Raw genomic sequence first — 24,168 nt, 5'->3', positions numbered from 1 at the left:
TCATATAAATTATTTTTCTAATTAAAAGTTAAATTGTCTAAGCTATTATCCATAAAAACCACTTTAGTTTTCACCTAGTCATTTAATTCCTATTATCTAAATTTAAATAATATATCAATTATCTATAAATTCCATTAATTATCTACCCATTACTCATAAAACTCCTTTTTTAATTAAAAATTTCATATAATTTTAGTAACTTAAATATATTTGCAAGTAAATGAATAATAACTATCTTTATGAATATTTTCAAAAAAGAAAAAAAAATTGAGTTGGTGTTTGAAATGAGAAAGACTAAATTTGTTGAATTGAAAAGAGGATAGAGAAGGGAAGTGAGAGTAGCTGCTGCTATTGGGGGCCATAGCCCCCTTAGCCCACAGTTGAATACCCTTTATACCCAGGCCACCCATTAGCAGCTCACTGTTTTGATGAATATTTAAAAAATTAATCAAACAAATTATTTGATTGATTTTTTAAAAAAATTAAAAAATAATTAAATATTATATATATAAGATATATTTAATTTAATAAGGGTTAAAGTCAATAAATTAATATTTGTATATCATTCTTAAATTTTATGATTGTATTTTGATATTGCACATAAGTATTAATTGCTAAATAAATAATAAAAATATATAAAAATAATTTAGGCTAGTTATTAGTTATTTCAGTAGTTATTAATTGTTTATATATTAATTTAAATAAAATATTTAATAAAAAATAAATATTAAATTAACGGTTAAATATAAAATGATATAAATTAATATTTTTAAGTATTTACATAAATGGCATGATACTATAAATTAATTTCTTCTCTATAAACTAATGATAAAATATAAATTTTTCTTAGATTAAATTAAACTAGTTGCATTTTTTAGTAATAATAAGGGATTTTATATATTAAAAAAAAAGATAAACCATTTTATTTGTTTCACATAGAATATTATCCGCTTGAAAACACTTAAAAATTTAATAAAAAAATATTTGCTTTATAAAAAAAAATTAAATTATTTTTAAAAAATGTTTACCTCTTATCAAAAAATGAAATTATTTTATATATTTTAAAAATTTTATTAATAGCTTTACATATAAATTTTTTAATATATTTTAATTTTAAATTAATTTAAATGATAAAAAATGAGTTATTGTATTAAAAAATATTTATTTTATCTGAAAATTAATATAATTTATTTTCCATAAACAAATAGAGTCTAAATAGAACATCCATTTGTTTGCAAAAAAGTAACTTGTATTGTTTTCATAAAAAATATTTTCTGTGAAAAATGTTTTTTATGAAAAATATATTAAAAAATAAAATTTATTAATAAATTTATATATAAGGTCTTATTTAAAATCTTTTCGTTACTTAATTTTAATTAAAAAAATAAAATTTATTAATAAATTTATATATTGAAATTTTAATAAAGATTTTAAGTGTGGAAAATTACTAAGAAAAATAACTTACTTTTTTGCTTTGAGTAGAAAAATTATTTTTATTAACCAAATTATTTGAAAATTTTAAAAATCAGAAAATACAAAAAATATTTTTCTGTAAATGTCTACTAATTGAACTTTCAAACACTATTATAAATAAGTAATTGTTAAACAAGAAATAATAAAATTAGCGTTTTGAGTTAATATAAAAACAAAAAACTACTACCAATTACTGTTGTTGAAGACAAAATTAAGAGTTTTTAAAAAATATGGAGAGAATTATTAATGATAAGTATTCTTAAATCATTAGAGGACTAGCTAGGGCTCAGACAAACAATAAGTATAGCAGATGGTGATATTCATGAGGTAGAAATCAAAGGGGACTTTCTTAGGATTTATCAAGTTTTAAAATAGGTGTTTTTTTCTCCAAGAAGCTCTCCTTTCACTTAAAAGCAAACATCTTGATGCTAAGTCTATAAATGATACTTTTGATTTTAGAGATGAATTTGGTATGAGTTTGGCCAATTGATAAATGAGTGTAAATTTATTTTTTCACAAGGCTCTAGTTGAACTCTTTCTTGGCCATGTTTCATGCTAGCTTTCAAGTTTGGTGTCTGCCTTCTGATTTTATATGTATTGTACTTCAATGTGATGTTGCTCCAAGTCTTTTTACTTAACTTTTTAGATTTTCAATTGGGGTATGTGGATTAGCCTAAATTAGATTGAACCCTCTAAATTAAGTGTTTCCTTAATGTAATAAAATTTTTAGTTTCAAATATATTAACTACCAGAAGTGATAGAATTTGATTATGTTTCAGTCAAATAAATCCATATCTTCTAAGGATATTCTTATTCATTTTTTATTTGATTTATTTCCAATCGATTTCCGGCTTTTGCTGTTATACAAGACTATATAAAGCTGGTTTCACAAATCAGTGAATCAGTTTTTTCTCATCTCTTTTTAATTTCTTCTTTCTTTTAGCATTTGGTATCAAAGTCTGATTACTTTGTAACGACCCGACAATCGAATCATTATTGGCGTTAGGGTTCAGATCGATTTAAAGTCGTCGGTGCCCGTAGCAAGCTTATTATATCCTGTTACACCTAATATAATCCCATACATGATCACCTAAACATAAAAATACATTTCCATCTCATGAATCAAAACTCGATCTGTACATACATCATAACTGAAAAATATAAAATCTATACTAGAGCCCTCATCAAATGCTCCAGTATGGTCAACATTACATGCCTCAAGTTTGTTTAAAACATAATGTATACTTAAAAACTTTTACATAAAAGATCATAAGGCAGGGATTATAAAGAAAACTCAGAAAAAGCACAATTCTAATCTATAAATTAATATATGTCTATAGCTATACTATTACAAAGGACTATACCAACAACTCAGCCGACCTCTTGAGCTAACTCTGATCCTGTAAATCTGGGGTTAGGGAAAAGGGATAAGTTACAAGAGTATAGTGAGCAGAAATATAAATAAAAGTAGTTTAAGAAAACATATGATCGTATGGATGTGTCACATCACAAACAATTCACATCAAGATAGACTTGTCACCAGTAACCCTCTACATATTCTAATAGTGCCCGGCTCACGACAGGTGCTCCTCAGAACTTCCTCTTAAATATAACATAATACATCCATAGTGCCAGGGGCGTAGAATGGACAACTCTGGTCTTTTCCTTATATAGTGCCAGGGGTATAGAATAGGTAAGTCTTGGTCTTTTCATATCCGTCATAATATATCATAATATATTCGAGGGCTAGTGGGTCATCCAACATCTATCCACAACAATAATAAATTATGCAATGCATCATATTCGTGAATTCTAATACAAAGTACCATAATCATATATATACATGGCATTCGTAATGCATGAGCATGCTTAAAACATTAGGTTTCTTTAGAATAATAATTCGATTTAGTTCTACTCACCTCTGGCTGACACACGCCTAACTCTAAAACAATTATCTCACTTCAAACCTTTACGGTGTTCCAAATCTGATCCTACATAGATAAACTTAAATGAGAGACCAAACATTACTTTTATAACACTAAAAACTATCCCAAAAAACCCTATAAACCACTATAAAAAAACGGACTATCAGCGATGGATTTTTCCGTTGCTGATAGTCTGAAATCCGTCGCTAAAACATTCAGCGACGGATTTCCGACGGACTCAAATCTGTCGCTTAAAGTCATGTCGCTAATTTTTTTCGACAGATCAGAATTCTGTCAGAAATATTAGCGACAGATTTCCAACGGATCTGAACTCCGTCGGAAATTCCAAATTCATCCGATGAACAATCCATCGCTAATCTGTCGGAAATAATTAGCGACGGAAATGTTCCGTTGGAAATCCGTCGAAAATATTAACATATTTTAACAAATATTCTCACAAATCTGTCGCTAATCTGTTAAAATTCGATTACAAAAAATAATTTCCTGCTTTTATTTAGATATTCTCTGTATAATCAAATAATTTATAATTAAGAATCATATTGAATATAAATCAAATATCATTCATAATAATTATAATTAATGTTCATAATACTTAACAATATTCATAAAATTTAAAATAAATCCATAATACTTAACAATATTCATAAAATTTAAAATAAATTCATAATACTTAACAATGATCATAAAATTTAAAATAAATCCATAATACTTAACAATGTTTATAAAATTTAAAACTAATCTATGAATTTGTTGAACCATCTGATAGAGAAGTAGAGTCTGCAGTTGTGTTATGCGGTGAAGATCTTTTTTTGTTCTTCAATGATTTCATCTGATCTTTTATTTGCTTTTCTATCTGCACTCGCATTTGCTCTTGCATTTGCTCCATGTCTTGTTTCATTTTTGATCCGGTTTTACTCTAATATTTATTCAACCTCCTCTAAAGAAAACATAGTTTGAGAAGGTCTTCCAAGATGAGCTGATGTGCATGAGAAAGAGGTAGTTGGAGTTCCTGATTTTGCAATATCAGAAGATCCAAAACCATAAACCCTCCCTTTACTACTTCCAGAAATTTCAATCCACTTATTCAAATCAAAAGTAGACTGACTCTCACAATTTGTCATTCACATTTTCAGCAATGACACTCAAATAAGCTCCCTAAGTAAAAAAAGAAAACATAATAAACATTTCATTAACCATACACAACTAATGATAAAATAACAAATAGAAAAATAATGTGATAACAATAAATAAGCAAAAAGTAACTTACATCAACTCGACGTGATTTTCCATCAATGAAAACACCTTGACTCCCCTTTTTTATTCAAGTTGAGTTGTTTGCCTACCTAACTTCTTTGTCTATAAAAAAGAAATAATCACATAATATAAGATGCACGAATAATTTCTAGCCATCTATATAAAACATAATTGTATAAATAAAAGTAAGAAATAAAAGAGTTATGCCAATCTATTCTCATGAATCTCCAGTTTTATTGAACCACCTGAGTGTTTCGTAATAGTCCTATCTTTTTCTACATTTCTATTTGCTTTACCAGTTTCTGATTTCTTTCTCCATTCTGGTGTACTCCAATATGCAACAAGTTCATTCCATATCTCTGCCTCCATCCAATCTGGTCCTAAATTGTATAGATAAGCAACACCTGTCTTCTTGTGCTTGCGCAACAATTCGCTCCTAACTCTATTAAGAATGTCTCGCAGTCTTTCTTTACCTACCTTTTTCTAAGCAATTCGAACCATATTTTCTTCAATCTCATCCCATACATATCGACTCTACAAATAACAATCAGTGTTATGTAAATTTAAAAAACTTAAAATGCATATTAGATATTTTAGAATATAAGTTGTATTTACCCGAAAAAGTCCGAAGAGCTCGTCTTTTCTCTTTAAAGGTATTTTTGACCAAGTTTTTCATGGAGCAGTGTAGCTCATCTTAATGTCATTAGTGATTGATCTAGTAACTGTGGAATCTAAAAAACTACAATATTTGTATATATAATGAGTAGTTGTAAGTAATAATACATATTAAATCAATAGCAAAAAGTTGTATATGACTTACACATTTCCTTTCAATCTAATCAATTGTCGATCAGATGGGTTTGATGGGATAGGATGTCCTAAGTTCGGACCTCTAGTTCGAACTGATGATGATGAGGATGCGTTTGCTTGCCCCCCTAATGCTTGTGGAGTGTGCTTGTAACGACCCGAAAATCGGACCGCTACCGGCGCTAGGATCCAGGTCGGCTTAAGGCCGCCGGGACCCGTAGCAAGCCTAACATGCATCCTGTGAACCTGTTTAATCCCATACATGATCAACAACATACATAAAAATTAAAACTTTTCTTTCCATATACATCAACCAAACTCAACCTGTGCATATACATTAACATAACATGGATCCCTCTATGGGATCTCATCAGTGCCCCCAATGGGTGACATAACATGTGTTGAGTTGGTTTACATAAACATCATAAAAGTCTCTAAGATCATGTAATAAAAGGGATAACGACAATCTATGGTCAAGCACCCCTCTAACATCCATAAACATCATCTCATTACATATCTATACTGATTAAGACATTACATTACAATTTGATCATGTCCATTGCTAGCTATTACATAACTATGACTTCTTTACTCTATTCGGACTCCTGCTCTATACTGCACCTGCAAGCCTGGGGGTAAAGGGTGAGGGGTGAGCTAAAAGCCCAGTGAGCAGAACTATAAAACATATTAACACTATGCTCTATGAAATGCATCATAACACAGACAATTCACATAAGGGTTGGGCGAACTTGTCACCAATTAGTCCAAGCTAACTCTGTGCCAGGCCGTAGCATGGGGTCCTGGTCTTCCTGTCATAACATACATTACTTACTATTGCCCCAGGGCCTCCTCTGGGCTCCTGGTCTTCGAGTCCCATAACCGTGCCAGGCCGTAGAATGGGGTCCTGGTCTTTCCTTACTCTGTGTCAGGCCGTAGAATGGGGTCCTGGTCTTCCTGTCATGGACTAATTGGGTCATCCAATATTCACCCACATCAACAACAATCGATGCAATGTGGCATATTCGTGAAAACTAATGCAATCATCCTATTGCATAATCATGATGCATGAAACATGATAAAACATTTAATTTCTCAATTTAAAAGATTAAGTTTAGTTCCACTCACCTCTGGCTGACTCTGACAACACCGAAGCAGCTGAACTCACTGCTGGGGTCCTCGGTTCCTCGGGTCCGAACCTACACAGGTGGACTAAAATGAGGGACCAAACACACCTGAACATAACTATAAACTACTCCCCAAAAACCCCCCTAAAACATCATGAAACAACCATAGAAAAACATGCAAAGGAGGCCTGGACAGGGCATTTTCGGCGGCAGGTTCGGCGGCCGAAAGTCCCTCCAGAGCCGAAAGTCAGGCAGGTTCGGCGGCACCTTCGGCGGCCGAAACTCCTAGACAGAGACGAAACTCATGCATGTTCGGCGGCACTTTCGGCGGCCGAAACTGCCAGACAGAGACGAAAGTCTCCTTTCGAGGGCAGGCTTCGGCAGCCGAAAGGCTTGCCTCCCCAGCCATGTTCGGCGGCCGAAAGTCCTTCGGCTGCCGAACCTGGTTTCTGCCAAAGGGCAGAAACTTGGCTCCTTTTGCACATTTCGCCTCCCAACCTTCCAAACATGCAACAAACCTATTCTACAACACTCATACACAAGCATACATGTTCCTAGGGGCCTCAAACCATCATAAACCCCATCTACAACACATCAAGCATCCACATTATTCATGAACATACATTTATACCCATAAACATAACCATAACCTAAACATGCATTCTAACCCATAGATCTACTTAAAACTTACTTAAAACATGCAATGAGCTTAAGATCGGCTCTTACCTCTTGAAGATCGAGAGAGAGACGACCTAAACTCGGAGTTGGGAGAGATTGGGTTCTTGAACCTCCAAGCTCCAAAACTTTGCTCAAAAGCTCAAATCTTTAAAACAAAGTGAAAACAAATGAAAATCTTGAAAGATCTAGAGGAAAAACATCAAAGATTGGTGAGGGACGGCGGAGAGCTCACCTCGGCCGAAAATGGGGAAAAAGCACGCCCGTTTTCGGCTAAGGGACCCTTTTATAGTGGCTGGCCAGGCCACGTTCGGGGGCCGAACGCGCCTCCGCATGCATGCCATGTTCGGCGGCCGAACCTGGACTTCCTCACTTATGCCTTCGGGGGCCTAAGGCACACCCGAAATGCCTGTATGTTCGACGGCTGTAATACCCGGCTAGACTCCGGTATCAGAATTCCTACCGTTCGGTGGAATCTCGGATGTCAGAAGCCTCTAGTAGGGTAGAATCATGTATTCATAAAATGTTTTAAGGTATTTCATAGTTTTAAGTAAAATGGAAATGAGTTTTTGCATAAAAACAACCTTGAAGGAAAACTCAGGTTCGGCCGCCGAACATGCATGCCTTCGGGAGCGCCTTTAGGCCCCCGAAAGCATAAGTGAGGAAAGTCCAGGTTCGGCCGCCGAACCTCAAGTTCGGCCGCCGAACATGGCATCCATGCGGAGGCACGTTCGGCCCCCGAACGTGGCCTGGCCAGCCACTATAAAAGGGTCCCTTAGCCGAAAACGGGCGAGCTTTTTCCCCATTTCCGGCCAAGGTGAGTTCTCCGCCGCCCCTCACCGATCTTAAGTCTTTTCCTTCAGATCTTTCAAGTTTTTCATTAGTTTTCATCTTGTTTTGAAGATTTCCGAGTTTTGAGCAAGTTTTGGAGCTTTGAGGTTCAAGAACTCAAATCTCTTCCAACTCCAAGTTAGATCGCCTCCACCCTCGATCTTCAAGAGGTAAGAGTCGATCTCTAGCTTACATTATGTTTTAAACAAGTTTTATGCAAGTTCATGGGGTAGAAAATGCATGTGTAGCTTATGATGAGCTTATGGGTTTTTGATGTGATTTTGAACAATGTGGCTTGCAAATGTATGTTTGATGTGTTTTAGATGGAGTTTTAGTTAGTTGATGCCCCTAGGAACTTGTATGCTTGTGTATGAGTGTTGTAGAATAGGTTTATACATGTTTGGTTGAGATTGGAGGCATAAATGCATAAGGGAGCTCAGTTTCTGCCATTCTAGGAGAAACCAGGTTCGGCAGCCGAAGGAACTTTCGGCCGCCGAACGTGCTTGTGGAGGCAGCCTTCGGCTGCCGAAGCTTGCCCCCGAAAGGAGACTTTCGTCTCTGTCTGGGAGTTTCGGCAGCCGAAAGTGCCGCCGAACATGCATGAGTTTCGCCTCTGTCTAGGAGTTTCGGCCGCCAAAGGTGCCGCCAAACCTGCCTGACTTTCGGCTCTGGAGGGACTTTTGGCCGCCGAACCTACCGCCGAAAGTGCCCTGTCCAGCCCTTTCTTGCATGTTTTTCTATGATTATTCCATGATGTTTTAGGGGGTTTTTGGGGAATAGTTTAGAGTTATGTTCATGTATATTTGGTCCCTCATTTGAGTCCACCTGTGTAGGTTTGGACCCGAGGAACCGAGGACCCCAGCAGTGAGTCTGTTGCCCCAGTGTCTGGTCAGAGCTATCCAGAGGTGAGTGGAATAACCCTTTATGTTTTTAAGCAAATCAATTGCAAGGATTGAGCATGATCATGCATCATGAATGTGATGTGATGAATTAGGTTGCTTGCATTAGAATTCACGAATATGTTGCATTGCATATTTTAAATGTTGATGTGGATGAATGTTGGATGATCCATAGCCCTCGATCTATGATATGACGATGTGATATGTACGGTACGGAATGTAAGACCAGTGGGACCCATTCTACATTCGCTGGCACTATGTAAGGGAAAGACCAGGACCCATTCTACGTTCTGGCACAGTTGGACACTGTTATGTTATGATATATAAGGGAAAGACCAGGACCCATTCTACGTTCTGGCACAGTTGGACCATGTAGAGGGCTATTGGTGACAGGTTCATCCTTGATGTGATTAGCTGTGATGTGATGTATTTCATGTTATCATATGTTTTAAATGTTTTTATTATTCTGCTCACTGGGCTCTAGTAGCTCACCCCTCTCCCAATTTCCCCAGGATTGCAGGTACAGGGTAGACCAGGAGGTTTACAAGAATAATGAAGTCTTGTGTATGTAATAGATAGTGTGGACATGATAAATGTATTAATGTTATGTAAAAGTACAGTTTCAGTCATGTAATGATATTGAGGATTAAAGTCTGTGCTTGACTTTATGTATGAGGTGTCCCTTTTAATACATGATCTTATATATTTTATAATGTTCATGAAAGCCAACTCATCTTATGATGTATCGCCCATTGGGGCATTGATGGGATCCCACAGAGGGATCATGATTATGATTATGGCTATGTACAGTGCATGCTCAGGTTGAGTTGGGTGTATGAAAGAAAAGTTTTAAATTTTTATGTATGTTGTTGATCATGTATGGGATTAAACAGGTTTTCAGGATGTATGTCAGGCTCGCTACGGGTCTTGGCGGCCTTAAGCCGACCCGGATCCTAGCGCCGGTAGCAGTCCGATTTTCGGGTTGTTACAGAATGGTATCAGAGCCCTAGGTTCATAGGGTCGGACCTAGAGTGTCGGGCTCATAAATGTTATAGAAGGTCAAGCACAATAGGAAAGATCATGTCCACTAGGATAGGATGTGGAGTCCTGTCTTGTATGATGATGTGAAATGCCATGATTATATACATGTGCATTGATGCTATGATATGAATGATGTATATGTGATGAGGGTTCATGTGTGCCCACGTGAACCATATGATGCTAATGTTTGTATGATGTGTACTGTTTTTCAGAAAACAGGATGAGAGGAACCCGTCGATCGACAAGATTGACTGGAGTACCACCTGAGGATGAGGGCACGAGCGCCCGTCCTCCTATATTGCCTAGGGCAATGTCTTGTAGAGCAAACAGAGAAAGAGTGTCAAGGGACCCTAGAAGGTCTTTTGATGCTAGCAGAAGTGGGACAGATAGAGGAGGAAGTTCTTCAGATGTGAGGGAGGTTATGGAAGAGGATCAGAGGAGGGATGGGAATCTGGATGTGAGCATGGAGGAAGAGGGGACAGGGGAGTCTCAGGGAGGCGTTCAGGCCTCGGGGTATGGTTTTCCACCCTATTATCCACCCTTCCCACAGGGTTCAGGGTATCCGATGGGAGGCTCATCGGATTACTCCAGCTTTAACCCCTACCCTACCTACATGCCTTATCCACCTTTCTATCCACCTTACACACAATACCCAGCTTATCCACCCTCACCCTTCTATCCTAACCCGACAAACCCCACCTCGGGGAATGCTGCACCCCCACCTCCACCACCCACAGAACCAGCAGCCCCAGTTACTCAACCTACTAGACCTAGCTCAGCCGATGGGAGCAAAGTAAAGATGACCGATTACCTTAAGCTGGATGCTCCCAAATACAAGTCAGGGGATGACCCCTTTGAGTACCTGAGAGTAGTGAAGACAATAACTGATGAGCTAGGGGCAAATGACAGCAGGGCGATTCAGATGGCAGGGTTCACTTTAAAGTGCAAGAAGGCACGGGAATGGTTCAAGTGTTATGTGGACCCGAGACTAGATGGCATGACATGGGAGGAATTTGCGAATGAGTTCGCTGGATGGGCTTTTCCAGACAGTTCCAGAGAACTGAAAATGATTGAGTTTGAGCAACTGAGGCAGACAGAGCACATGAGTGTAGAGGAGTTCACGGATAAATTCTTGGAGCTATTGCCTTTTTCAGGGCAAGCTCTAGATACAGATACGAAGAAAGCCAAGAGATATGTTATGAAGCTGCATTCTAGGTACTCCTCGTTGATTCAGTCAGTTGAGAGGGAAAGTTTCCACACTGTGGTGGATATGGCTCGAAGGATGGAGGCGAGTGCCATAGTTGAGGGGTCAGTGAAGCAGTCAGTGAACCAGTCTTCAGGGGTTAAGACCCCAGGCAGAGGAGGGCCAGGTCTCTCTTCTCAGAGCTCAAGTAAGAAGAGGTGGGATAACACCACCAAGAAGCCGAAGAAGAATAAGTTTTGGAATAAGTTGAAATCCGGTCTGGGATGTGGCGGTGGCTCGAGCTCAGGCTCAGATGGTACAAAATGCCAGAGATGTGGAAGGCCGCACAGGGGAGTGTGTCGAGCTGGGACTAATACATGTTTCAGATGTGGACAAGAGGGACACATGGCTCGGGAGTGTCCTAGAGCTGCCAGCCCCAGCAGACAGCTTCTGGTAGTGTGGCACAGCCAACAGCTCCAGCCACAACTCAGGGCAGTGGCAGAGGTAGAGGGAGAGGGGCAGCCTCTTCTTCTGGTTCCCGAGGTGAAGGTCCATAAGCTCCAGCCAGGATCTTCACCATGACTCAAGAGGAGGCTAACACATCCAACACCGTGGTGTCAGGTAATCTCATCATTGGGTGTTCTGATGTGTATGCATTAATGGACCCGGGTGCATCTCATTCATTTATTGCTCCGAGAGCCGTCGAGAGGTTGGGTCTGATAGTCTCTGGGTTAGAGTGTCCCCTATGGGTCAGTGGACCCAAGTGTGACCCATCGGTGGCAGAGTCAGTCTGCCAGTACAGTCCAGTTTTTGTTGAGGGAAGATGCCTTTCCGCCGACCTTGTGGTTCTAGATTTGACAGACTTTGACGTCATTCTAGGGATGGATATGCTATCTACCCATGGTGCTACCTTGGACTGCAGAGACAAGGTAGTCAAGTTCAGAGATCAGAACGGGTCAGAGGTCGTCTTCAGAGGAGACAAGAGGGGTACACCTAGAGGTCTGATATCAGCTCTTCAGGCTCATAGGTTGCTTAGGAAGGGATGTCAGGGGTACTTAGCTCATGTGAGAGAGCTTAGTAGTCAGGTCAGGGAGCCAGCCTCGGTGCCAGTTGTCAGAGAATTTCAGGATGTTTTTCCAGACGAACTTCCAGGTTTACCACCTGCTAGGGAGATAGAGTTCGAGATAGAGTTGGTGCCTGGAACTAGACCGATCTCTATCCCTCCCTACAGGATGGCCCCAGCCGAGTTAAAGGAGTTGAAAGAGCAATTGCAAGAGCTAGTAGAAAAGGGCTTCATCCGGCAGAGTACCTCACCTTGGGGTGCTCCGGTCTTGTTTGTGAGGAAGAAGGATGGATCCCTTAGACTTTGTATCGACTACAGGCAGTTGAACAAAGTCACTACCAAGAATAGGTACCCTCTGCCAAGGATCGATGATCTATTCGACCAATAGCCGGAGCGGGTTGTTTCTCAAAAATAGATCTGAGATCTGGGTACCATCAGCTGAGGATAAGAGAAGAAGACGTGCCAAAGACAGCTTTCAGGACCAGATATGGGCATTTTGAGTTCCTTGTAATGCCGTTCGGGTTAACTAACGCCCCTGCAGCATTCATGGACCTCATGAACAGAGTGTTTAGTCAGTACCTGGATCACTTTGTTATTGTCTTCATAGATGATATCTTAGTGTATTCTAGGAATGCAGAGGAGCATGCCCATCATCTGAGGTTGGTTCTGCAGACCTTGAGGGAACATGACTTGTATGCCAAGTTCTCTAAGTGTGAATTCTGGCTGAGGAGCATTTCATTCTTGGGGCATGTTGTGTCAGAAAATGGAATAGAGGTAGACCCCAAGAAGGTAGAAGCTGTGGCTAACTGGCCTAGACCCACTTCAGTGACAGAGATTAGAAGTTTCTTGGGTTTGGCAGGTTACTACAGGAGGTTCGTTCAGGACTTCTCAAAGATTGCAGCTCCTCTGACCAGGTTAACCAGGAAGAATCAGAAGTTTGTGTGGACCGACCAGTGCGAAGAGAGTTTTGAAGAGCTTAAGAAGAGGTTGACTTCAGCACCAGTTTTAGCTCTGCCATCTAGTGATGAGGACTTTACAGTCTTTTGTGATGCATCCCGTGTGGGACTGGGTTGTGTATTAATGCAGAATGAGAGGGTGATCGCTTATGCTTCTAGGCAGCTGAAGAAGCATGAGTTGAATTACCCCACACATGACCTGGAGATGGCAGCAGTAATCTTTGCACTCAAGATGTGGAGGCACTACCTCTATGGGGTAAAATGTGAGATCTTTATAGATCATAAGAGCCTACAGTACATCCTGAGTCAAAGAGATTTGAACTTGAGACAGAGAAGGTGGGTAGAGCTGTTGAGTGACTATGATTGCAAGATTCAGTACCATCCGGGTAAGGCAAATGTTGTGGCAGACGCCTTAAGCCGGAAATCACTCGGCAGTTTATCCCACATATCGGCAGAGAGGAGGCCAGTGGTGAAGGAGTTCTACAAGCTCATTGAGGAAGGTCTACAGATGGAGTTGTCTGGTACAGGTGCCTTGGTGGCCTAGATGAGAGTGGCACCCGTGTTTCTGGAGCAGGTGGCTCAGAAACAGCATGAGGACCCGGAGTTAGTAAAGATTGCCAGGACTGTTCAGTCAGGCAATGATAGTGAGTTCAGATTCGACAGCAAGGGGATCCTCCGCTATGGGAGCAGACTATGTGTACCATATGACATAGGGCTAAAAGGAGACATTATGAGAGAGGCTCATAATGCAAGATACAACATTCACCCCGGGGCCACCAAGATGTATCAAGACCTAAAGAAGGTTTATTGGTGGCCGGCTATGAAGAAAGAAGTGGCACAGTTTGTGTCAGCCTGCGAAGTGTGTCAGAGGGTGAAGCTGGAACATCAGAAGCCGGCTGGAATGCTTAACCCGCTACCTATTCCAGAGTGGAAATGGGAAAATATAGCTATGGACTTCGTAGTGGGGCTACCGGTGGCGTCCAACAGATTGGACTCCATATGGGTGATTGTGGACAGACTCACCAAAGCTGCTCACTTCATCCCTGTCAGGAGTGGCTATTCTGTGGACAAGTTGGTGCAGGTGTACGTTGATGAGATCGTCAGGCTGCATGGGGTTCCTGTTTTGATAGTGTCAGATAGAGGGCTCCAGTTCACCTCCAGATTTTGGCGGAGTCTGCAGAATGCCATGGGTACTAGGTTGGATTTCAGTACTGCCTTCCACCCCCAGACTGATGGACAGTCAGAAAGGACCATCCAGACCATAGAAGATATGCTCAGAATGTGTGTGCTGGACTTTGGCGGTTCTTGGAGGCAGCATCTACCTTTGGTGGAGTTTGCCTACAATAACAGCCATCATGCTAGCATCGGGATGGCTCCATATGAAGCTTTATATGGAAGGAAGTGCAGATCACCTGTTTGCTGGGAAGAGGTTGGAGAAAAGGCCTTGGCAGGGCCTGAGCTAGTAGAGATTACCAGCAGGGTAGTACCCATAATCAGAGAAAGGATCAAGACTGCTGCAAGCAGACAGAAGAGTTATGCAGACATCCGCAGAAGGCAGTTAGAGTTTCAGGAGGGGGATCTGGTATTGCTCAAGGTGTCTCCTATGAAAGGAGTGGTTCGCTTTGGGAAGAAAGGTAAACTAGCCCCACGATACATCGGACCCTTTGAAATCTTGCAAAAGATTGGGAATGTGTCGTACAAGCTGGATTTACCTGCTTCAATGGAAAGAATCCATCCGGTTTTCCATGTTTCAATGTTGAGGAAGTTTGTGTCAGATCCGAGCAAGGTTCTTAGTGAGCCTGATGTGGAGGTCCAAGAGGATCTCACCTATGTTGAACAGCCAGTACGGATCATAGACACCCAGATCAGAAAGTTAAGAAACAAGGAAATCCCAATGGTGAAAGTCCTGTGGAACCACCACAATTTGGAAGAATGCACTTGGGAGACACGGGAGTCTATGCTCCAGCAGTACCCTCATCTCTTTTAAGGTTAGATCTCTATGTGTTTATGTGCTATGTATGTATGTATGTATGTTATGTTTTATGCCATGCTATGTGCTAGTTGAGGAACATTCGGGGACGAAAGTTCTTAAGGGGGGGAGAATGTAATACCCGGCTAGACTCCGGTATTGGAATTCCTACCGTTCGGTGGAATCTCGGATGTCGGAAGCCTCTAGTAGGGTAGAATCATGTTTTCATAAAATGTTTTAAGGTATTTCATAGTTTTAAGTAAAATGGAAATGAGTTTTTGCATAAAAACAACCTTAAAGGAAAACTCAGGTTCGGCCGCCGAACCTCAAGTTCGGCCGTTGAACATGCATGCCTTCGGGAGCGCCTTTAGGCCCCCGAAAGCATAAGTGAGGAAAGTCCAGGTTCGGCCGCCGAACCTCAAGTTCGGCTGTCGAACATGGCATGCATGCGGAGGCACGTTCGGCCCCCGAACGTGGCCTGGCCAGCCACTATAAAAGGGTCCCTTAGCCGAAAACGGGCGAGCTTTTTCCCCATTTCCGGCCAAGGTGAGTTCTCCGCCGCCCCTCACCGATCTTGAGTCTTTTCCTTCAGATCTTTCAAGTTTTTCATTAGTTTTCATCTTGTTTTGAAGATTTCCGAGTTTTGAGCAAGTTTTGGAGCTTTGAGGTTCAAATCTCTTCCAACTCCAAGTTAGATCGCCTCCACCCTCGATCTTCAAGAGGTAAGAGTCGATCTCTAGCTTACATTATGTTTTAAACAAGTTTTATGCAAGTTCATGGGGTAGAAAATGCATGTGTAGCTTATGATGAGCTTATGGGTTTTTGATGTGATTTTGAACAATGTGGCTTGCAAATGTATGTTTGATGTGTTTTAGATGGGGTTTTAGTTAGTTGATGCCCCTAGGAACTTGTATGGTTGTGTATGAGTGTTGTAGAATAGGTTTATACATGTTTGGTTGAGATTGGAGGCATAAATGCATAAGGGAGCTGAGTTTCTGCCATTCTGGGAGAAACCAGGTTCGGCAGCCGAAGGAACTTTCGGCCACCGAACGTGCTTGTGGAGGCAGCCTTCGGCTGCCGAAGCTTGCCCCCGAAAGGAGACTTTCGTCTCTGTCTGGGAGTTTCGGCCGCCGAAAGTGCCGCCGAACATGCATGAGTTTCGCCTCTGTCTGGGAGTTTCGGCCGCCGAAGGTGCCGCCAAACCTGCCTGACTTTCGGCTCTGGAGGGACTTTCGGCCGCCGAACCTGTCGCCGAAAGTGCCCTGTCCAGCCCTTTCTTGCATGTTTTTCTATGATTATTCCATGATGTTTTAGGGGGTTTTTGGGGAATAGTTTAGAGTTATGTTCATGTATGTTTGGTCCCTCATTTGAGTCCACCTGTGTAGGTTTGGACCCGAGGAACCGAGGACCCCAGCAGTGAGTCTGTTGCCCCAGTGTCTGGTCAGAGCTATCCAGAGGTGAGTGGAATAACCCTTTATGTTTTTAAGCAAATCAATTGTAAGGATTGAGCATGATCATGCATCATGAATGCCATGTGATGAATTAGGTTGCTTGCATTAGAATTCACGAATATGTTGCATTGCATATTTTAAATGTTGATGTGGATGAATGTTGGATGATCCATAGCCCTCGATCTATGATATGACGATGTGATATGTACGGTACGGAATGTAAGACCAGTGGGACCCATTCTACGTTCGCTGGTACTATGTAAGGGAAAGACCAGGACCCATTCTACGTTCTGGCACAGTTGGACACTGTTATGTTATGATATGTAAGGGAAAGACCAGGACCCATTCTACGTTCTGGCACAGTTGGACCATGTAGAGGGCTATTGGTGACAGGTTCATCCTTGATGTGATTAGCTGTGATGTGATGCATTTCATGTTATCATATGTTTTAAATGTTTTTATTATTCTGCTCACTGGGCTCTAGTAGCTCACCCCTCTCCCAATTTCCCCAGGATTGCAGGTACAGGGTAGACCAGGAGGTTTACAAGAATAATGAAGTCTTGTGTATGTAATAGATAGTGTGGACATGATAAATGTATTAATGTTATGTAAAAGTACAGTTTCAGTCATGTAATGATATTGAGGATTAAAGTCTGTGCTTGACTTTATGTATGAGGTGTCCCTTTTAATACATGATCTTAGATATTTTATAATGTTCATGAAAGCCAACTCATCTTATGATGTATCGCCCATTGGGGCATTGATGGGATCCCACAGAGGGATCATGATTATGATTATGGCTATGTACAGTGCATGCTCAGGTTGAGTTGGGTGTATGAAAGAAAAGTTTTAAATTTTTATGTATGTTGTTGATCATGTATGGGATTAAACAGGTTTTCAGGATGTATGTCAGGCTTGCTACGGGTCTTGGCGGCCTTAAGCCGACCCGGATCCTAGCGCCGGTAGCGGTCTGATTTTCGGGTCGTTACAGCGGCCGAACTTGAGTTTCGGCGGCCGAACCTGAGTTTTCCTCCAATGGTTCTTTTCATGCAAAAACTCATTTTCTTTTTACTTAAAACCATAAAACACATTAAAACATTTTATGAAAACATGGTTTTACCCTTCTAGAGGTCTCCGACATCCGAGATTCCACCGGAAGGTAGGAATTCCGATACCGGAGTCTAGCCGGGTATTATAGTATTTTTTAAATATCAATTAACCTCTACCTTTTAAGATTTTTTTTATGATCATAGTATTTTTTAAATTAAGCTATATTACTATGTTGATTTAGTATTTTTGAATTTACTTGTTTAGCCATGAAAGTGTAATTTTAATTTTATTTTCACCATTCAATTAAATTAAGTTTTGCAGCACAAGCTTGCTGCTGTGCAGCATGCTTGCTGCACTCAGCAGCAACTACTGCTGCTGTGCAGCAAGGCACAACAGCATGCTTGTTGCTGTGCAGCATGCTTGCTGCTGTGCTGCACTCAGCAGCAACTGCTGTTGATCAGTCAATATCAAATATTATTTTGCTAATTAAAATTACATCCAAATATTATTTTGCCTAAGAAAAAGACCAACCGGTTAATTATTTGAAGTTTCTTTCCAAATAAGAATTATCAGTTATTATGAAGCCTAGCTAATAAAGTTCTGTGATTTATTACATATATATATATCATTTTTTATATGTAGCTTTCATAAAGCAAATATATTATCAAGAATTACTTATTTTAGAATCTAAAATTTGCCTCAAAAAGTTAGTTAAGTAGAGCAAATTTATTTGTAGAGTTATTTGCCTCAAAAACCACTGTACTTCCATTGAATAAAATTCCTAGGTTGGATATTTTCACCTTCTTTCCCTTACTCTTTTTTTTTTTTTAAAAAATTGCTAAGAAATTAAGGCAATTGATTGTCATATAAAATTCCCCTGGAACTTTTATTGCCATATCATTGTTTCTTTTGAGTTCAGCCAACTCAAGTCTTGACCAACTTCAATAATTTTTTTGGAATATAATAACTAAAACTAAAGATATATTTTGATTAATACAAATTTATAACTAAATCAATTATATTTTCACTATATCATAACATATTCAGAAACTAAAACTCAAAATTCCAATGATATCATAGAAAAGAAACTCAACTCAAACTCAAACTAGACACTTACCTGATAGGAAGTGGCAGCGGTGGCAAGTGGCAGCGGCAACGGCTGTGGCGGCGAGAGGAGCGTCCGGCAACGGCGACAGGAGCGTCCAGCAGCGACGACAGTAGTGGGATCAACGGTGGCGATTGCGGCAAGAAGGTGGGTGTTGTGGCATTGAGGAGAGGAGAGGAGAGGAGAGGAGAGGAGAGGAAGAGGGCGGCTGAAATTAAAAGAGAGGATGAAAGAGATGATTAGGGTTTTTTTTTATATTCTTTGCATTTTTTGACGGATTAACGACGGAATAAATTTCATCGCTAATATTTTTAAAATCCGTCACAAATCCGTCGAAAATATAAAAATAAAATATTTGTCGTTGATTCGTCGCTGATTCCGTCGCTAAATTTTTTTTCCGATAGAAATAATTTCTATCGCTAAATCCGTCGCTGATAGTCTGTTTTTTTTGTAGTGAACATACAATAACACACATGAAAACAAGCTGAGAAAGGCTGTACAAAGGGACTTTTAGCAGTAGGTTCGATGGCTTAAAGTCCCCTCACAGATCCGAAGATCAAACCTTCGGAGGCAAGTTAGGTGGCCAAAAGGCTGCCTCCACAGTCAGGTTCAGCGGTCGAACCTTGCTTCGGCGGCCGAACCTGGATTCTTCAGCAAGGTAGAACCTGATTCTGCCTTAAACCCATAGCTACCAAAACGTGATAAAACTCACATGCAACAGCTTAACGACAAACAAAATAGTTATCATTAACTTAAAAAGTTCCAAACAACTCTAGGTACGCCAAAACACCAACATGCAAACCATTCATCACATAAACATTCAAATTCACATATGAAAGAAGAGAAAGACACAACCCTTTGCATGTGTTCTTATATCAACAAATCCAACTATACACAACTCACATTGAGCCCAAAAACAAAGAGTTTCGAGAAAACCAACTTATCTCTTTGAAGGAACACAACCACAACCATAAAGAAAGGATTTTGGAGCAGAAAAAGGGATGGATTCCGAGGATCCCAAAAGCTAGAACTTAAAAATCAAATCTTGATTCCTCAAAACAAAAGGTAAAACTCATGAATTTATAAAGGATTTGAAAAAAACTAAAGCAAAAATCACTAAAGGGCCTTAGACTTATCTCTGCCAAGAAGAAGAAAGAAGAATTTCTTTCAAAATCGGATTGAGGCCCTTTTATAGTTGGGTCTGCCAGCTTATGTTCAGCGATCGAACCTTGATGACTTGAAAATCTCTCTCGGTCTTTAAACACAATTTAAAAAGCTTCAAATTCATTTTTTAAAAATTCCATTTTACCTCCTAAAGATTCCAGTTTTGAAATTTTGAATTTCAACAAAGATTCCGTTGAAAAGTTAAAATTTCAATGTCGGAGTTTAGTCGAGTATTACACGAGGTTAGAAGTAGCAACCTTCTTAGTTTTTCTTTGTTTCCTTTTAACATGACAACAAAATCCTCTTCTTTTATTCAACCAACCATTCCAATATTTGATGGTCACTATGATCATTGGTTAATGCCCATAGAAAACTTTCTGTGCTCAAAAGAGTATTGGAGCTTAGTGTGGAGAATGTAGTCCATGTTGCAGTAGAAGAAGATCTGACAGCTACACAAAAGAAGACACCGGAAGACCAAAAGTTGAAAGACTTAAAGGTAAAGAATTTTCTGTTTCAAGCACTAAACCGTTCTATTTTGGAGATGATTCTAAAAAAGGATACAACAAAGGATATATGGGATTCATTGAAGCAAAAATATCAGGGTACAACTAGAGTTAAACAAGCACAGTTGTAAGCTCTTTGCAAAGAGTTTGAAATTCTCCATATGAAAACATGAGAGACTGTGAATGAATACATTGCTCGAACTCTTTCCATTGCTAATAAAATGAAAGCAAATGTTGAGGACAAGGGAGATGTTGCTAATGTTGAGAAAATTCTAAGGTCCATGACTCTTAAGTTTAATTATGATGTTTGTTCCATTGAAGAATCCAAGGACACGAGCACGCTAAACATTGATGAGCAGGAAAGTAGCTTGCTTGTGCATGAATAATGTCTGAGTTCTCAAACCGATGAAGAGCATGCCTTAAAAACTTCTCATGGATATGAATATGGAGGAAGAGGTCGTGGTAATGGACGATGTGGCCATTGAAGAGGAAGAGACATACAACATTTTGATGAATCAATAGTATAATGCTTTTGTTGTCATAAGTTTGGACATTTTCAATAGGAGTGTTCACAGAAGAAGGCTAATTTTGCTGAAGCACAAGAGATGTTGTTGATGGTGTATACAAATACAAATGTGGCCAACAAATAAGATACATGGTTTCTTGATTCTGGTTGCAACAATCATATGTGTGGAAAGAAGGAATATTTCTTTGACCTTGATGAAAATTTCAGAAATTCTATGAAGTTGGGCAATAATCTCAGCTTGATCATCAAAAGCAAAGGTAATATAAGACTGATAATACGTGGATTAATGCAGACCATCACAAATGTCTTCTATGTTTATGAATTGAAGAATAATTTGCTAAGTATTAGGCAACTGCAAGAAAAAGGTCTAGCCATTATATTTCAGCGTAACAAGTGCAAGGTGTATCATTAAGATAAAGGCTTGATTATGGATACAACAATGTCTTATAATCGAATGTTTAAACTTAATGCTATATCCCAGCCTATAGCATTTGCTTTCAACACAATTATTGAGATACTATACAACTTTGGCATTGTCGATATGGACACCTAAGCTTTCAAGACTTACAACTTCTTCGACAAAAGGATATGGTGCATAGTTTGCCACAGATCAATACTCCGTTGAAGCTATGCAATGATTGTTTAGTGGGTAAACAACACAGAGACTCATTTTCTAAAAGGAGCAATTGGAGAGCTACACAAATTTTGGAATTAGTCCATGCTAATATTTGTGGACCAATCAAGCCGATTTCTAACATAAACAAGAGGTATTTGCTCACTTTTATTGATGATTTTAGCAAAAAATTAAGGGTTTGTTTTTTGAATAAGAAGTCAGAAGCTCTTATTATTTTCAAAGGATTTAAGGCTAATGTTGAAAAAGAAACAAATAAGTTTCTTAAAGTCTTATGCACATATAGAGGAGGGAAATTTACATCACAATAATTTGCTAATTTTTGTAATGAAAATGGTATAAAAAGACAACTGATAACTATATATTCGTCGCAACAAAACGGAGTCGCAGAGCGAGAGAATAGGACCATTATGAATATAGTTTGCAGCATGATTTCAAAAAAGAAAGTTTCAAAAACTTTTTGGCCTAAAGCTGTTAATTGGACAACACATGTTTTTAATCGAAGTCCAACCTTGGCAGTAAAGAATCAAACACCAGATGAAGCATGAAGTGGAGTCAAACCCTCAGTTGAGTGCTTTAGAGTTATTTGTTGTATTTCTCATGTTCATGTTGCAGATAATAAAAGAACTGAGTTGGATAATAAGAGTTTGTGCTTTGTTTTATTGGGAGTAAGTGAAGAATCAAAGGCTTATCGTATTTATGATCCAATTTCAAAATGGATCATTATAGGTTGTGGTGTCGTGTTTGAAGAAGGCAAGAATTGGGAATGGGATAAAAAACATGAAGAAGTCGGTGGACTTGATTTGGAGTGTGATGATAATGAAGAAGGGTTTAAAGATGATGCAAAAACTCATCTTATTGCAGCTGTTGGAGACAGTGAACCTGATTCTAGTGATATAGAGGTGAATGATCAATCTTCTTACTCAGGTGAAGGGTTTTCTGACAATGCTGTTGTGGTTGTGTTTGCAAGTGCCATTGCTAATCCTAGTCATTTTGAAGAAGCCATAAAAAATGAAAACTGAAAACAAGCTATGGATGCAGAAATGGCAACAATAAAGAAGAATGACACGTGGAAATTAATGGATTTACCAAAAGGAACAAAAATAATTGGTGTTAAATGGGTTTATAAAACTAAATTTGATAAAAATGGAGAAATGAATAAATACAAAACCAGATTTGTTGTTAAAGGGTATACCCAACAATAAGGGGTAGACTATAATGAAGTATTTGCACCCGTGGCACGAATGGAGACACTTCGATTGGTAATAGCTCTTGTAGCTCAAAAAGGTTGGCCTATTTTCTAGCTGGACATGAAATCTGCATTTTAACATGGAGACTTGAATGATAATGTTTTTATGGAACAACCTTGTGAGTCTGTACAAAAAGGAGAAGAGCAGAAGTTTTATAAGCTTAAAAAGACACTTTACGAGCTTAAACAAACTATGCGTGCCTGGTACAGTCGTATAGGAGCCTACTTCATGAAAGGTCTTGCTAAGTGTGATTATGAGCATATTTTATTCTTAAAAGAGAAGCAAATAGTAAAGTTTTGATTGTTGGCCTGTATGTTGATGATATCATTTTTACCGGAAATAATGACTTGTATTTGTAGATTTTAAAAACTCCATGAAGAATGAGTTTGATATGACAGATCTTGGAAAAATGAGCTATTTTCGGGCTTGGAAATTTCACCAAGCTCAAGTGACATTTTCATTAGTCAAGGAAAGTATGCTTTGGATATTTTGAAAAAAAAAAATTTGGAATGGATAATAGTAACTCTGTTCATAATCCTATTGTTCCTTGTTCTAAGCTTGTAAAAGATGAGAATGGTGTCAAAGTGGATAAGACTTACTATAAATAAATTGTTGGTAGTCTTATGCACTCATAGAAACTCAGCCGGATATGATGTTAGTGGTAAGTCTGATTAGCAGGTATATAGAAAATCCCACTCAACTTCATTTACAAGCAGCAAAAAGGGTGTTGAGATATTTGAAGGGAACAATTAACTTTGAGATTTTTTATAGAAAGGGAGGAAATGAGGAACTTATTGCTTATAGTAAAAGTAATTATGCAAAAAAATTTGGAAGACAGAAAAAACACTTCAAGATTATGTGTTTCTATTGAGTTCAAGAGCAATGTCTTGGTCCTTAAAAAAAATAGATGGTGGTCAATCTATCAACTATAGAAGTTGAATTTATTGCAGCTGCTTCTTGTGCTTGCCAAGCTGTTTGGTTGAAAAGAGTTTCGAAAAAACTAAAATAAAATTAAGACAAAATAATTGTTCTTCATTGTGATAATAGTTCGGCAATCAAGCTTTCAAAGAACCCAATAATGCAGGCATGTAGTAAGCTATAGATGTGCGTTTTCATTTCTTACGGGAGCTCACTAAAGAAGGTGCAATAGAGATGGTTTATTGTGCTACATTGGAATAATTGGTTGATGTGATGACTAAACCACTCAAGTTGGATATTTTCATAAAGTTATGAGAGCTTGTAGGAGTATGTTCTAAATCAGTTATAA

This window comes from Manihot esculenta, chromosome 8, assembly GCF_001659605.2.
Source record: "Manihot esculenta cultivar AM560-2 chromosome 8, M.esculenta_v8, whole genome shotgun sequence".
Classification (NCBI taxonomy): Eukaryota; Viridiplantae; Streptophyta; class Magnoliopsida; order Malpighiales; family Euphorbiaceae; genus Manihot; species Manihot esculenta.
The sequence above is the reverse complement of the archived record's forward strand: the minus strand, read 5'-3'. Positions refer to the sequence as shown.